At 36.6% G+C, this 14,392-nt stretch overlaps 1 long non-coding RNA gene across 1 annotated transcript in view; it reads left to right on the top strand.

The window, feature by feature from the left end:
• Positions 1–11,173, top strand: part of LOC143661972 (uncharacterized) — a 531,445-nt gene extending 520,272 nt beyond the window's left edge. The window contains exons 6-7 of the long non-coding RNA XR_013165056.1: positions 3,958–4,128; positions 10,837–11,173. This is a non-coding gene — a long non-coding RNA (uncharacterized LOC143661972). The remainder of the gene's footprint in view (positions 1–3,957; positions 4,129–10,836) is intronic.
• Positions 11,174–14,392: the final 3,219 nt, after the last annotated feature.

Below are 14,392 nucleotides of genomic sequence, written 5' to 3'. Positions count from 1 at the left end.
CAACAGAACAGATAGGGCAAAGAATAGAAAAATTTGAGCAGGGTCTCAGGGACTTGAATGACAACAAGGAATGCATGAATATGTGTGTTATGGGTGTCCTAGAAGGATAAGAGACGGAAAAAGGGGCAGAAAGAATAATGGAAGATACAATCACTGAAAATTTCCCAGCTCCTATTGAAGATAAAATTACATATTCAAGAAGTGTATCCATACTCTAAACAGAATAGATCTGAATAGACCTACCCCAAGACTCTTACTAAGCAGATTATCAAATGTCAAAGACAGAATTCTGAAAGCAGCAAGAGAACAGTGATCCGTCAATACAAGGGAAGATCAACAAGACTATGTAGAGGTTTCTCAGCCAAAACCATGGAGACAAAAAGGCAGTGGTGCATATTTAAGATACTGAAAGAGAAAAACTGCCAACCAAGAAGTCTATATCTGGCAAATCTGTACCTCAAAAATGAAGGGGAGGGGGTGCAAGGGTAGTTTAGTGAGAGAATTCTCACCTGCCATGCAGGAGCCTCAGAGTCTATTCCCAGCCCATGCATTTCCCAAAAACAAACAAAAATCCAAAGAAAAGGTGCTGCAAAAACAAGGTACTACATGGAAAAAGAATGAAATATGACCCATGCCATGAAGCATGCAAAAAAAGAAAATAAAAAATGAAGGGAGTTTTAAATATTTTCAAACAGACACAGAGAGTTTGTGAACAAGAAACTTCTCTTTAAGATATTCTAAAGAGAGCACTACAGACAGAAAAACAGGAGAAAGAGGTGTGAAGAATACTATAAAAATGAAGATTATCAGTAAAGGTAAAAAGAGAGAAAAAAACTTATTACTGCAAAGAAGAAACTAAGACTACTTATAATTATGCCTAAGAGTCACCCCCAGAGAACCTCTTTTGTTGCTCAGATATGACCTTTCTCTCTAAGCCAACTCCACAGGTAAACAAACTCATTTCTCTCCAACTTACGGGGGACCTGACTCCTGGGGATGATTCCAGCCCTGGCATTGTGGGACTGAGAAAGGCGTCCAAAAGTAGGAGGAGAAATAAAACAAGTTTCAGTAGCTGAGAGATTTCAAATAGTTGCGAGATCATTCTGGAGGCTATTCTTATGCATTTTATATATATATATATATATATATAAATAAATATGCCTTTTCAGTATTTGGTATATTGGAGTAACTAGAAGGAAATTCCTGAAAGTACTGGACTATAATCCAGTAGCCTTGATTTTTGAAGATGATTGTATAACTATTTAGCTTTTATGGTGTGACTGAGTGATTGTGAAAACCCTGTGACTGACACTCTATCCAACGTATGAACATAAGAGTAAGAAAATAAAGGCAAAAATAAATAAAAGGAGGGATAGGGGATATGGGATATTTTCAGTGTTCTTTTTTACTTTTATTTTTATTCTTAGTTTTATTATCTTGGGAATAATGAAAATGTTCAAAAATCTATAATGATGAATGCACAACTGTATTATGAAACTGAACCATTGATTGTATACTTTGGATGATTATATGGTATGTGAATATATCTCAATTTTTAAAAATGCAAAAAAAAATGAAAAGCAGTATAGTTAAAATTTCAGAAGATAAATTAAAATAGAATTTTTAATATATATATAATATTCAGGAGATTTCAGGAGTGAATGAGAAAAAAATAGAAAGAAGTTTTAAGTAGAAAACTTTTATAATAAAAAGGTTGAGCTACACAAACATATCAAAAATTAAATTAATTATAAATGGACCAAAGACTCCATGTAAAAGAGATTGTCAGACTGTTAAAAAGATAAAATACAACTATATGCTTTCTATAAGAAATTACTCAAACAAAAAGATAAAAAGTGGTTTAAAGTAAAGAAATGGAAAAAATTACACCACATAATAGTAAGCATAAGAATGCTGGGGTGGCTCTACCAGTAACAGATGAAATAAACTACAAATCAACCATGTTTATTAGAAGAGATGAGTGACATTTTATAATCACAAATGTATTAATTCATCATGAAATCATCGTAATAAATGCCCACATGACTAAGAGCAGAACTTCAAAGTAGGTGAAGATTTTGAATCAGCACTAAAGGCAAAAATACAATATTCCACAAACATAGGAGTTGCTAACACCCCTCATCAGCAATTGATAATAACTTGGCCATCATCAGTAATAACATAGATGAGATGAACAAGACTATTGAACACTATTGCTTCATTGATATTTATATAAAACTACAACTGCCTAACACCATTCTTTTGACATGCATGTGGTAAGTTCACCAAAATAGACTATATACTTAACTACAAACCTATCCAGAAACTATTTTAAATGATTAATTCATATAGATTATGATTTATAACCACAATGGAATTAAATTCCAAGTCAACCACAATGAGATTGTAGTATACTTAAAATATTTTAAAGTTAAAAACATTCTTCCAAATAATCCACCAATCAGAGAAGAAATCACAAGGGAAGTTAGCAAATAATTCAAAATCAAATTATAATGTCAGTACTACACAGCAAAATATGTAGGATGCAGCAAAAGTAGTACATAGAAGGAAATTTATTGCATTACTTACATTAAAAAGAAGATATGTCTAATATCAATGATGTAAGATTCTACCTTAAAAAGCTAGGAAAAAGAGCAAATGCAGTGCAGAGTAATTACAATATATAAAACAAGAAAGAACACATACTAACACCCTAAAAAAGAGACTAACAATGCAGCAAATGAACATAGCCAATATCTGGTTCTTTGGATTGATCAACAAAATTGATAAACACCTAGCTAGACTAGTCAGGAAAAACAGTGAACACTAAATGCCAGCCTCAGGCATGAAAGAGGGATTATCACTACAGATCCAACAGAATGTAGAATGATAATTTATAAAAATTATGAAATATTTTATGCCCCAAAAGGATAACTCAGAGAAAATAGACACAGTTGATGAAAAAATAGAACTCACCAAAAGTAAAACGTTGTCTGTTACAGATTCTCAATTGACTGTGCAAAAATTTTTAATTCTTGGTTGAAGAATAATATTCATGTAGGAAGCTGTTTATTTAATAATTAATGTTTAGTGAACTTTCCCAAACTAAACATTTTTTTTTTTTTTTTTTTTTTTAAAGGAAAGACAGAGAGAAGGAAGGAAGGAAGAAAGGGAAACATTTTTTAAACATTTTCTTGTTTTATTGTATTTTGTTTTTCCGTTTTTTTTTTTTGTTACATGGGCTGGGGCCGGGAATCGAACCGAGGTCCTCCGGCATAGCAGGCAAGCACTTTGCCCGCTGAGCCACCGCGGCCCGCCCCCAAACTAAACATTTTTGTATACACAATACCCAGACCAAAAACCAGAATATGATCATCAACCAAGAAGTAGTCTTCGTGTCTTCTTCCAAGAAGTCTCAGGATATGAGGCTAGTTCAGTGATAGAATTCTTGCCTGCCATGATTCCTGGCCCAAGCACTTCCCAAACAATGAAACCAACAAAAACAAACATACAAAAAATTCAACAAATGGTGCTGCATTAATGGGATACTCATATGGATAAAGAATGAAATTGACCCTGCCATGCAGCAATCAAAAAAACAAGTCTCTATCCTGACATCTAACAGCAAAAAGCACCTCTATCTATGCACCTTATGTAAATAATAGCATGCAATCTGTACTCTTCTTGGATTCTTTCATTCAATATTATATCAGATTTTATTCCTGTTAATGCATGTATCACTATGTTTTTTTTTAGTTTGTTTTATGTATGATGTTTCCATAATTCATTTACCTATTCTATTTTTATATCATCTGTTATTGTTTAGTATAAGGAAGAGAGCTGATAAGAATATTCCAATAAATGCCTTTGAGTGATATTTACACACATTTCTGTTTGTTGTGTAACTAGGAGTAGTATTGTTCAGTCATAAATTATGCGTATGTTTTGCCTTTGTAGATTCTTCCAGTTTTGAAAAGTAATTGTACTACTAATTCTGATCAGCCTACATGGGAGCATAAGGTGCTCAAGGGTTCCAGTACTCGACAGAATATTTGCACAACTAGCAAAATCTGGCATAGTCATCTTTCTCAAAACTCCAGAAAACACTGAAAAGCATTATAGTAAGTGGTAAGTACCAAATCAAGAAAATACAATTTGAAACTGGCAGGAGAAGCCTGTGGCACCTTTTCTGGCCCTTCCCTGGCCTAGTGTGGCATCAACCTGCACTGTCATTGCTGATCTCTGGCCCTCTTCTGGAAGAAGCAGAGTAATTCCTATGTGCATACTGGAGTACCTGTTTCTCAGTGGTAATCTACCAAGTGGCAACCTGAAAAATTGAACCAGGACATGCTTCTCTGGTTTTCCCTCCCAGGATGGACCCTGAAGGCAGAAGTGGCTTGTGCATATAAGTAGTGTAAGAAACGAACAAATCAAAGCAGTGCTGGGCCAAGGATTACCTGCATTAAATCATACAATAGAGCACTCCAGAAGGGGGAAATCTATTTCAGAGGGAGAGATAGGGCATTCAGAGTCCTGTCAATGAAGGAATTCCTAAAATCATGAGTACAACCCCAGAATAGGACACAGGCTCAGAACAGACAGAGAGGACCCTGAACTTTGACCCAGGCTGATCTTCTTGTTAGGAGGGCAAAATTCTGATGGAGAATGCCAGCCAATCATTAAGCAGTATGCAAAGAGTGTGAAAAATGCTTTTTGCATTGGTTAGTTAACTCCAGATACTCTAGGAAATTGCTGTTATATCAATATAGCTGGATGCAAACTTAAAGAACAGATGACCCAGGGACTAAATACCCAAGTTAATATATTAAAGTATTGAAATGTATAATACACAACAAAATATTACAAAACAAGCAAAGAAACAGAAAATGACCCTTCAAAGGAACAAGGCAAAGTATAGAAAACATCAATAAAGAAGACCAGACTTTTGACACATCAGGCAGACTTTTGAAAAATGATCTTCAGTACATTCAAAGGATAAACCAAGACTCCAAGAAAGAACTAAACGACATCATAAACAGTATGAGAATATCAATAACACAATTTTTAAAAGGGACCAAGCAGAAATACTGGAGTTGAAGACCACAATAACTGAAAAAAAAAAAAATCCATAGTAGGTTTCAACAGCAGATTAGAGCTCACAGAAGAATTAATCAATGAATTCAAAGACAGAACAATTGAAATTATTTAGGCTGAGGACTAGAAAGAAAAATGAATGAAAAAGGTGAACAGAAACAATCAATAGTATTGCCAATATATGCCTAGAAGGAGAAGAGAAAATGGGGAAGAAAGAATATTCAAAGAGATAATGGCAAAAACTTCCCAAATATAATGGAAGACATCAATATGCACATTCAAGAAGACCAACAAACTCCAAAATTGGATAAATTCAAAGACAGTCATGCCCAATACAAAATAGTCATATACAAAATGCAAAGGAGAGAGTTCTGAAACCTGCAAGAACAATCAAGGTGTCAGGTACAAGGGAATCTCAATAAGAATAAATGTTTATTCCTCACCAGAAACCACAGAGACAAGAATTCAGTGGGATGAAATACTTAAAGTGCCAAAAGAAAATAATTGCCAACCAAAAATTTATATCTGATGAGTCTATCTTTGAAAAATGAGGGGTAGAGTAAGATATTCCCAATAAACAAAAGCTGAAGGAATTTATCACAACCCTACAAGATAGTTGAAGGGAGTTCTTCAGGCTGAAAGGAAAGAATACTAGACAATGGATCAAAAATGGAATAAAGAAATAAGGATATCCAGTAAAGGTAAGTAGGGTGGATTGAAATGTATACCCCAGTTTGGACATGCTTTTGGTCTTGGTCTACATTCTGATAAGTGTGGGCCCATTGTATATAGGATCTCTTGAAGGTGGAGAATGTAACTTCAGTTAAAGCATGGCCCAACTGAATCAGATTGGGCTTTAATCCAGATTAATGGAGTCCTTTTACGCAGAAAGAAATTCAGATGGAGAAAGAGAAAACAATGGGAAGAAAGCAGAATTCAGTGGAACACTGAGAAGAAAGGAGAAAGGGAATTGTCATGAGACAGAAAAGTCAAGGATCAAGGATTGCCAGCAGCAAGCCCCAGAAAGCCATAATCTTCAAGGAGAAAGCTTCACCTTGCTAATGTGTTGGTTTTGGACTTCTCCTAGCCTTAAACCCATGAGCCAATAAAGGCCCCTTGTTTAAGCCAACCCATTGGGCAGTATATATTTTAATGGCTTGGCTACTAAAACAGTAACCACATGGTTAATTATAATTGCCAGTATTATCTTATTGCATTTTTGGTACTTAATGCTACTTTTTATATCATACAGGTTCTAAAATGTAAATTCATAAAAATAATGATATATCTATGGTTTGAACATGCAATAATGATATAACCTGTAACAAGTATAATGCAAAGGTGGGAAAAGGATAGATGTAAGTACAGTGTTTGTGTGTGTTGTTGGAGATCAAGTTGGTATCAAATCAAACTTGATGGTTACAGATATAGCATGTTAAATATCAACCACATGATAACCACAAAGGAAATAACTAAATATATATATACAGAAAGAAATGAGAGGTGACTCAAAATAGTACACTACAAAATATCAAATAAATATGAAAGCATGATAAACAGAAGAATTAAGGGATTAAAAAAAAGATATATGACTTACAAAGACCAAAGATCAAATTGGTAGAAGAAAGTCCTGTGTTATCATAGTAGCTACTTTAAATGTAAATGGATTAAACTCTTCAGTCAAAAGGTAAAGATTAGTAGAATGAATGAAAAGGATGGCAAAAAAATATACAATTTATAAGAGACTCATCTTCAGTTCGAAGACAAAAGTAGGTAGAAAGTAAAAGTATGGAAAAAATATCCCATGCAAATAGTAACCAAAAGAGAACTGTAATAACTATATTAATATGCTGGTTTGAAAGTGTTATGTACCCCAGAAAAGCCATGCCCTTTAATGCTGATTCAATATTGTAGGTTGGAAACCTTTGATTAGACTTTTCCCATGGAGACTGACCCCACTCAATTGCCAGCTGGCCTTTTGATTAGATTACTTCTTGGAGATAGAGCACATCCAGTTGTGGGTGTGGACTTTTGATTAGATGGGAATGAGACTCTGCCCCATTTAAGGTAGGCCTTGATTAGTTTACTGGATTCCTTTAAAAGGGGAGAGGTTTTGGAAAAAAACAAAGTTGCTTCAGAGACACACATTTGTAGATGCTTGAAGTGCCAACAGAGAGAACAGATACCTAGACATAGATGTTTGGAGATGCAGAACCCAACAGATGTCACCTTGTGCCTTCCCATAAGATACAAAGCAAGCCAAAACCCCGAGTTGTGTCCTGGAGTAGCTAAGTGAAGGCCAGTAGATGCTTAGAGAAGAAACCACTGGCATCAGGAGCTGGAAGCAACAGAACCAGGAACAAGGACCAGCAGGTGCCAGCCATATGCCTTCTCAGATTAGCCTTTCTTGAGTCAAGGTATCTTTCTCTGGGTGCCTTAATTTGGACATCTTATGACCTTAGAACTATAAACTTTTATCTTAATAAATTCCCTTGTTAAAAGCCATTCTAATTCTGGTATACTGCATCCTGGCAGCATTTAACAATGAATACAATTAATATCAGATAAAACATACTTTAAGTCAAAAACTGTTGCAAGAAGGAGCCAAGAAAAAGATAGTTCCCCCAGTGATCACCAGTATTGAAACCCTCACCCCAGCAATTGCAGAGAGCAGGGCCTCTGCATAAACCCTTGGAAAGTGGACTGCCATTTTCTAAAGCCCTGTGGCTGGTGTCTGCTGGTCCTCCTAATAAAGGGGTCAATTCTACAAGAAGACAGAACAATTTATACATACACACACCTAACAGCAGAAGCCCAAAATACATGAAGGGAAATTGACAGATTTGAAGTGAGACTTCAATAAATTTCTCTCAATAATGGATAGAACATCTAGACAGAATATCAATCAGGAAATAGGAGACTTAAATGATACTATAAACCAATGTGATGGTCAGTTTCATGTGTCAACTTGGCCAGGTGCTGGTGCCCAGTTGTCTGGTTGGGCAAGCACTGGCCAGTGTGTTGCTATGAGGACATTTAAATCCATGAAATCATGATGATGTTGGCTGACAGGGGCGTGTCTTCTGCAATGAGTGATGCTTAATCGAATCACCAGAAGGCCTTTAAGAAGGATTCAGAAGAGACAATCACTCTTTCTACTTTAGCCAACCTGCCTCTCCCGAGAGTCTGTTGAGAACCTTCATTGGAGCTGCCAGTTCATGGCCTGCCCTACAGACCTTGGACTCTTACATCCCCACAGTTATGTGAGACACTTTTATAAATTTTATATTTATAAATATCTCCTGCTGATTCTGTTTCTCTAGAGAACACTAGTAATAAAACTGACTAGAGCTGACAAATGTATATATATAGAGAGAACTGTACCCTAAAACAAAAGAATACACATCCTTCTCAAGTGCACGTGGATCATTCTCAAGGACAGACCATATGATGGACCACAAAACAAGTCTTAATAATTCAGAAATATTGAAATCAAACAGTGTATTGTCTCTGACTACAAAAGAATGATGCTAGAAATCCATAGAGGGAGAACTGGAAAAATTCAAATATGTGTAAGTTAAACAACACACTCTTAATTCAAAGAAGAATTCACAGAGGGAATTGGCAAATATCTTGAGGTGAATGAAAACATAACGTACCAAAACTTATGGGACGAAACAAAGGCATTGCTGAGAGACAAATTTTTAGCACTAAATGCTTACTTTAAAAACAAAGGAAAATCTTAAATCAGAGACCAAACATCACCACTGGAAGATTTAGAAAAAGCAGAGCAAAACACAAACAAACAAACAACAACCACAGAAACCAAAGTGAGCTGAAGGAAGGAAATGGAGATTAAGCAGAGATAAATTAAATGGTAAATTTAAAAATAGAATCAACAAAATTATAAGGTTTTTCTTCAAAACAATCCTTTTTCTAGAGGGTCAAAGATAAAAAGAGACAGGATGCAAATAACTAAAATCAGAATTGAAAGGGGGAGACATTACTTCTGACCCCACAGAATAAAAATATTCTATGTATACTATGAATAACTGTCTGCCAAAAAATCAGATAACCTAAATGAAATGGACATACTCCTAGAAACATAAACTACCAACTATGACTCAAGAAAAACAGAAGATCTCAGCAGTCTAACAACAAGGAAATAGACTGAATCGGTAATCAACACCCTCCCCCCCCCACACCGCCCCCCCCAAAAAATAAAAGCCCAGGAAAAGACAGCTTCACTAGACAACATCTCAAGAAGAATTACCACTAATCCTGCTCAAAATTTTCTAAAAATGTGAAGAGGATTGACACTCCCTAACTCATTCTATAAGGTCAACATCACCCTAATAGTAAGGCCTAATAAAGATATCACAGAAGATAAAATTACAGACCAATATCCCTTATGAACAAACATACAAAAATCTTCTGCAAAATACTAGCAAACAGAATCTAATAGCACACTAAAATAAGTGTACACTTTGATCAGGTGGCATTTATCCCAGCTATGCAAAGATGGTTTGATATAAAATTAGTTAATATAATATACCATATTAACAGAATAAAGGAAAAAAAAACACATGTTCATCTCATTCAGAAAAGGCATTTGACAAAATCCAGCAGCACTTCTTGATTGAAATACTTAGAAAACTAGGAATAGAAGAAAACCTAATCAATATTATAAGGGCAGATATGAAAACCCACAGCTAACATCATACTCCATAGTGAAAGACAGAAAGCTCAAAGAGTCAAACAAAGACTATCTTGAGGGCAGGCCGCGGTGGCTCAGCGGGCAAAGTGCTTGCCTGCTATGCCGGAGGACCTCGGTTCGATTCCCGGCCCCAGCCCATGTAACAAATACGGAGAAACAGATTACAATAAAAACAGGAAAATGTTTCCCTTTCTTCCTTCCTTCCTTCTATCCTTCCTTCCTTCTCTCTGTCTTTCCTTTAAAAAAAAAAAAAAAAAAAAAAAAAAAGACTATCTTGAAAATCTTCAGTTAACATGGTAGAAAAAGAATAAAGAATTATCATCTAAAAATAAAGAAATCCTACTTTAAAATACAAGAAAAAATGGACAAAGTATATAAATAGGTACTTCAGAGATGAGGACAATAAAATATTAAATGATCCTCATACCATTAAACAGGTTAATAAAATTTTAAAAGTTTGAAAATACAAAAGATTTCAGAGGATGTAGAATAACCAAAACTTGCATACCTTCCTGTGAGTGCAAATGCGTACTACCACCTTGAAAAACAAATTTGGAAATATTAAGTAAGCTAAAAAGTCCTTATTCAAATGTAGCATTACTCTTCCTATGTGTATAACTTTAAGAAATTCTAGCATTTTGGCCTTAGGAAATAGGCTTCTTTTTAATAAAAAAGTAATGAAAGCAAAAATATCAACAAAAGACATAAATAAAATTTACCTTAACGAATACAGGACAATACATACATGAATTAGCTGGAATGACATATTTCATAATGAATTCATAAAAATAACATGTAGCAAAGCCATATGCAGAAGAATAAATGCATTATGCTGCCAATCACATAAAACTGTTAGTATGCAAATTCATACTATTTATATTGTTTTAGATGAAATTGCCATGTACTAACCCAATAGAACAGCCCCTCCCTTACTAACTTGTTAAAGCTTTCACGTCCCTCTTTTAAGATTAATGAAAGACTTGCCTAACTCCTGTACAAATTTCTACTTTCTTCTTTCCCTACAGAACTAGCTAAAACTGATGAAGCATGCACCAAACAAAGAAACCTGAGCTCAGTCACCCTGGAATATAAAATACCCAGCAAACACAACCGAAGTGAGCAGGAGCAGCAGGAAAGAAAAACACCAGACCAGAAAAGGAAGGGAAAGGTCTGACCACTATAAATTCTGGCAATGTCACAGATCCACTCATCAAGATCAAGGATCAATAAGAATATCCATCCTGCAAACTCTAATTTGAATGTTTAAATAGCCAATAGCAATAACCAACTTGCCATCTTTAATTTGAGTGTTACTGGCTGATCACAGTGTGCCAATGTCCCTAACAACTTTGTCTCCACTTTCCTTTGTCTAATATAATAAAAAAAAAATCCTTTACTTCTCTAGTGTGGAAAGGCAGATTTGAGTCTCCTCATCTCTGCCTACTTTGTTTTGCAATTAAGCTCTTTCTTCTTTCCCTAAAGCCTCAGTGTCCCTTTTGTCCCAGAGCACTTGGGGCAAGGACTCACCTTGAGAGGGTCCACTTTAATTTGGCAACCCAGATTAGATTAGCTTCTGAAGCTGTCACCTGAGAACTCAACATCCTCCAGGAGAGGCCAGAAGCTCCCACCCCAACCCTGAACAGCCCACCCTGACCTTCTGTCTGGAGAGTCGGTGGTTTGTATCTTCTGGCTGCCAGGGGCACCAGTGACCCCAAAGGTGCTTCTTATTTAGGAAGAAGAAATTGCATAAGGGAAGGATCTTCTTGGGTAAATTGATCTAATTGATCTGAATTATACCTTGCTCATTGTTGTAATCGCTGAGTTTCTTGTCATAGCTTGTAAGTGACTAAGTCACACTTGTCAGGAGGACGAAGAATCTCCATTTGTCTGGGAACATTTACGGGTTCCATTTGGGAGGGGAAGAACCTCTGTTTATCTTAGAGCCACTTGCAGGTTCCACTTGATTAGGAGCAAGCCCCAAGACTAAAGAAGCCAGGGTGATTCCAGAGGAATATTGAAATTAGAAATTAGTGATTTATCTTCAGTCAACTCATTCTGAGATCTTCCTAAATTTCAGTCTGTATTTTATCTGCCCGTTAGTGTCAGGTCTGTGCTAATTTCTTTCCAAATGCGCAATTTTCAAAGAATCAAAGGAAAGCGGTTGTGTAGCCCTACTGTAAAATCAACAATTGGACACTGTTTGGATAAGCCCATGAAAAAGAAGAGAATAATTTTCCTATATAAAACTGCTTGGCCCCAATATGACTTAGAAGATAGTGTCAAATGGCCAGGGGAGGGTTCCCTGAACTATAACACTATTTTACAGCAGAATTATTCTGTAAGAGAATGGGAAAATGGGATGAAATCCCACATGGACAATGTGTTTTATGGCTTTCTCTCATAATACTAAATTACAGTAGAAATGTTTTAGCCATGGATATATCATGGTCTGTGGCCCAATGATCATAAAGTGAAAACATTCTTCCTGGATTCTAACCCTCAAAATTATTTAAACCTTTTACAGATCCCAACAGCTCCACCAATCCCATATGGATCCTTGGGTAACCTTCAAAACAGGTGAGAAATTAATGGACTTCTTGGTGGATGCTGGAGCCAAGTACTTTCTCTCCAGGGAAGCTTAATTTAACAGTGCCACTGGACCAGACCTGTGAACTGCCACCAGCTCTGCTGACAACAGAAGACAAGAAAGCAGACAAGGAAGTCCCCCTGCACATCTTAAAGATGGTTCCTGCAGAGGTATGGGCTTATAGAAGGCCAGGGAAGGCCAAAACCACCAAACCATTCAAGGTGAAGAATGTGCTTGGCAGCCTCTACCCCTCAGCTAAGACAGTACCCCCTGTAGAGAGAAGCCAAAGAAGATATCAAGCCCAAAATAACAAATTTCATGACCTTCTGATAGTTAATGCTTTGCTAATCACCATATAACAACCCTATTTTGGCCAGTACAAAATCAGCTGGGAACAAAGAATGAGTAGAACACAGAATGAATACTATTTGTCTAAGACCTTAGGCTATCAGTCAAATAGAAGACATTTACCCAGTGGTCCCCAATCCTTATATTCTTAACTAACTTGATTGAAGCCTATAGTTGGTTCATGGTACTGGACTTAAAGGATGCCTTTTTCTGCATTCCCCTGAGCTTAGAATCCCAGGACTTGTTTTCTTTTGAATGGGAGGATCTACAACCTGAGGTAAAGCAACAGCACTGCTGGACCATCCTGCCCCACCTATATTTGGAAGAGCCTTAGCAAAAGACCTAAGAGAAATTCAACTTCAGGATGAGATCTCCTGCAATATGTAGATGACATACTTGTTGCCAGCAAGACAAAGGAGGACTCAGACCGCAACACTATTGACTCCCTCATCTTCCTGGCTGATAGCAGTTACAAGATTTCCAAAAAGAAAGCTCAAATCACTCAACTCATGGTGAGATACCCAGGTTTTGAACCATCAAAAGGGCAAAATGGACTTTTTCCAGTTAGACAAGCAACATTACTAATTGTGGTGGAGCCCCATGCTCAAAAACAGCTCAGAGGGTTGTTGGGAATGGCTGGTTTCTTTAGATTATGGATCCCTGGATTTGGCTTCGTTGCTAAACCCATAGATGTAACTTTGAAGGGAGAAGAGAAGGAAACTTTAGAGTGGACCTCTGAATGCAAAATAACATTTTCCATAATCAAGGAAAAATTTATGACTGTCCCAGCCCTGGGACTACTGGACCCCATGAAAGGTTTTATCCTGTTATATGTGAAAGATAAATAATAGGGTTAGGCGTACTTACCCAGTTTTTCAGGGAGATAAAACATGTAGTAGCCTAATTTTCAAAGCAATAGGACTTGGTAACTCAGCCAGCTTGCTTTAGACCAGTGGCAGTCACTTGTGACCTCTTCAATGAGGCAGAAAATTTCACTCTGTTAGCATCTATGCACCATGGTAAGTTCTCTTGCTCTTGTAGAAAGGGGGACAATGGTTCACTGCAAGATGCCCTAGCAAATATCAGTCTGCTTTGTTGAGCAATGCAAATATAAAGCTAAAGGTTGTCCCATCTTTGAATCCAGCCCACAGATGCCTGAGACAGACTGGACTGAATGGGAACATCCTAAGTATGATTGCTTTCAACTGATTGAGGAGGTATATTCTAATAGCCCTGACCTTACTGATGTACCCCTGGAGGAATCCAAGATAGAACTGTTCACAGATGGAAGCAGCTTCATGAATCATGGAAAACAGAAAGCTGGCTATATGGTGGTCACTCTTGAGAAGAGTCTGGAAGCATAGCTTCTACCACTAGGTACTTTAATACAGTGAGGCAGACTCACATTAATGAGAGCCCTACACCTGGGTGTTGATATGTGTGTAAATATCTACACAGACTGCAGGTACCCCTTGGCTGTTTTACATACACACAGGGTAGTTTGGAAAGAGATTAATCACAGGGAATAAAAAAAAATATGCTGATGCAATATTAGACTTATTAGAAGCAGTAAAGTTGGCCAAGGAAATAGAAGTAATTTGTTGTTATAGATATCAGAAAGCTAAAACCCGAGAAGCAGAGGGAAA

Source organism: Tamandua tetradactyla, chromosome 18, assembly GCF_023851605.1.
Source record: "Tamandua tetradactyla isolate mTamTet1 chromosome 18, mTamTet1.pri, whole genome shotgun sequence".
Lineage (NCBI taxonomy): Eukaryota > Metazoa > Chordata > Mammalia > Pilosa > Myrmecophagidae > Tamandua > Tamandua tetradactyla.
This window is presented reverse-complemented; position numbering and strand designations above follow the sequence as displayed.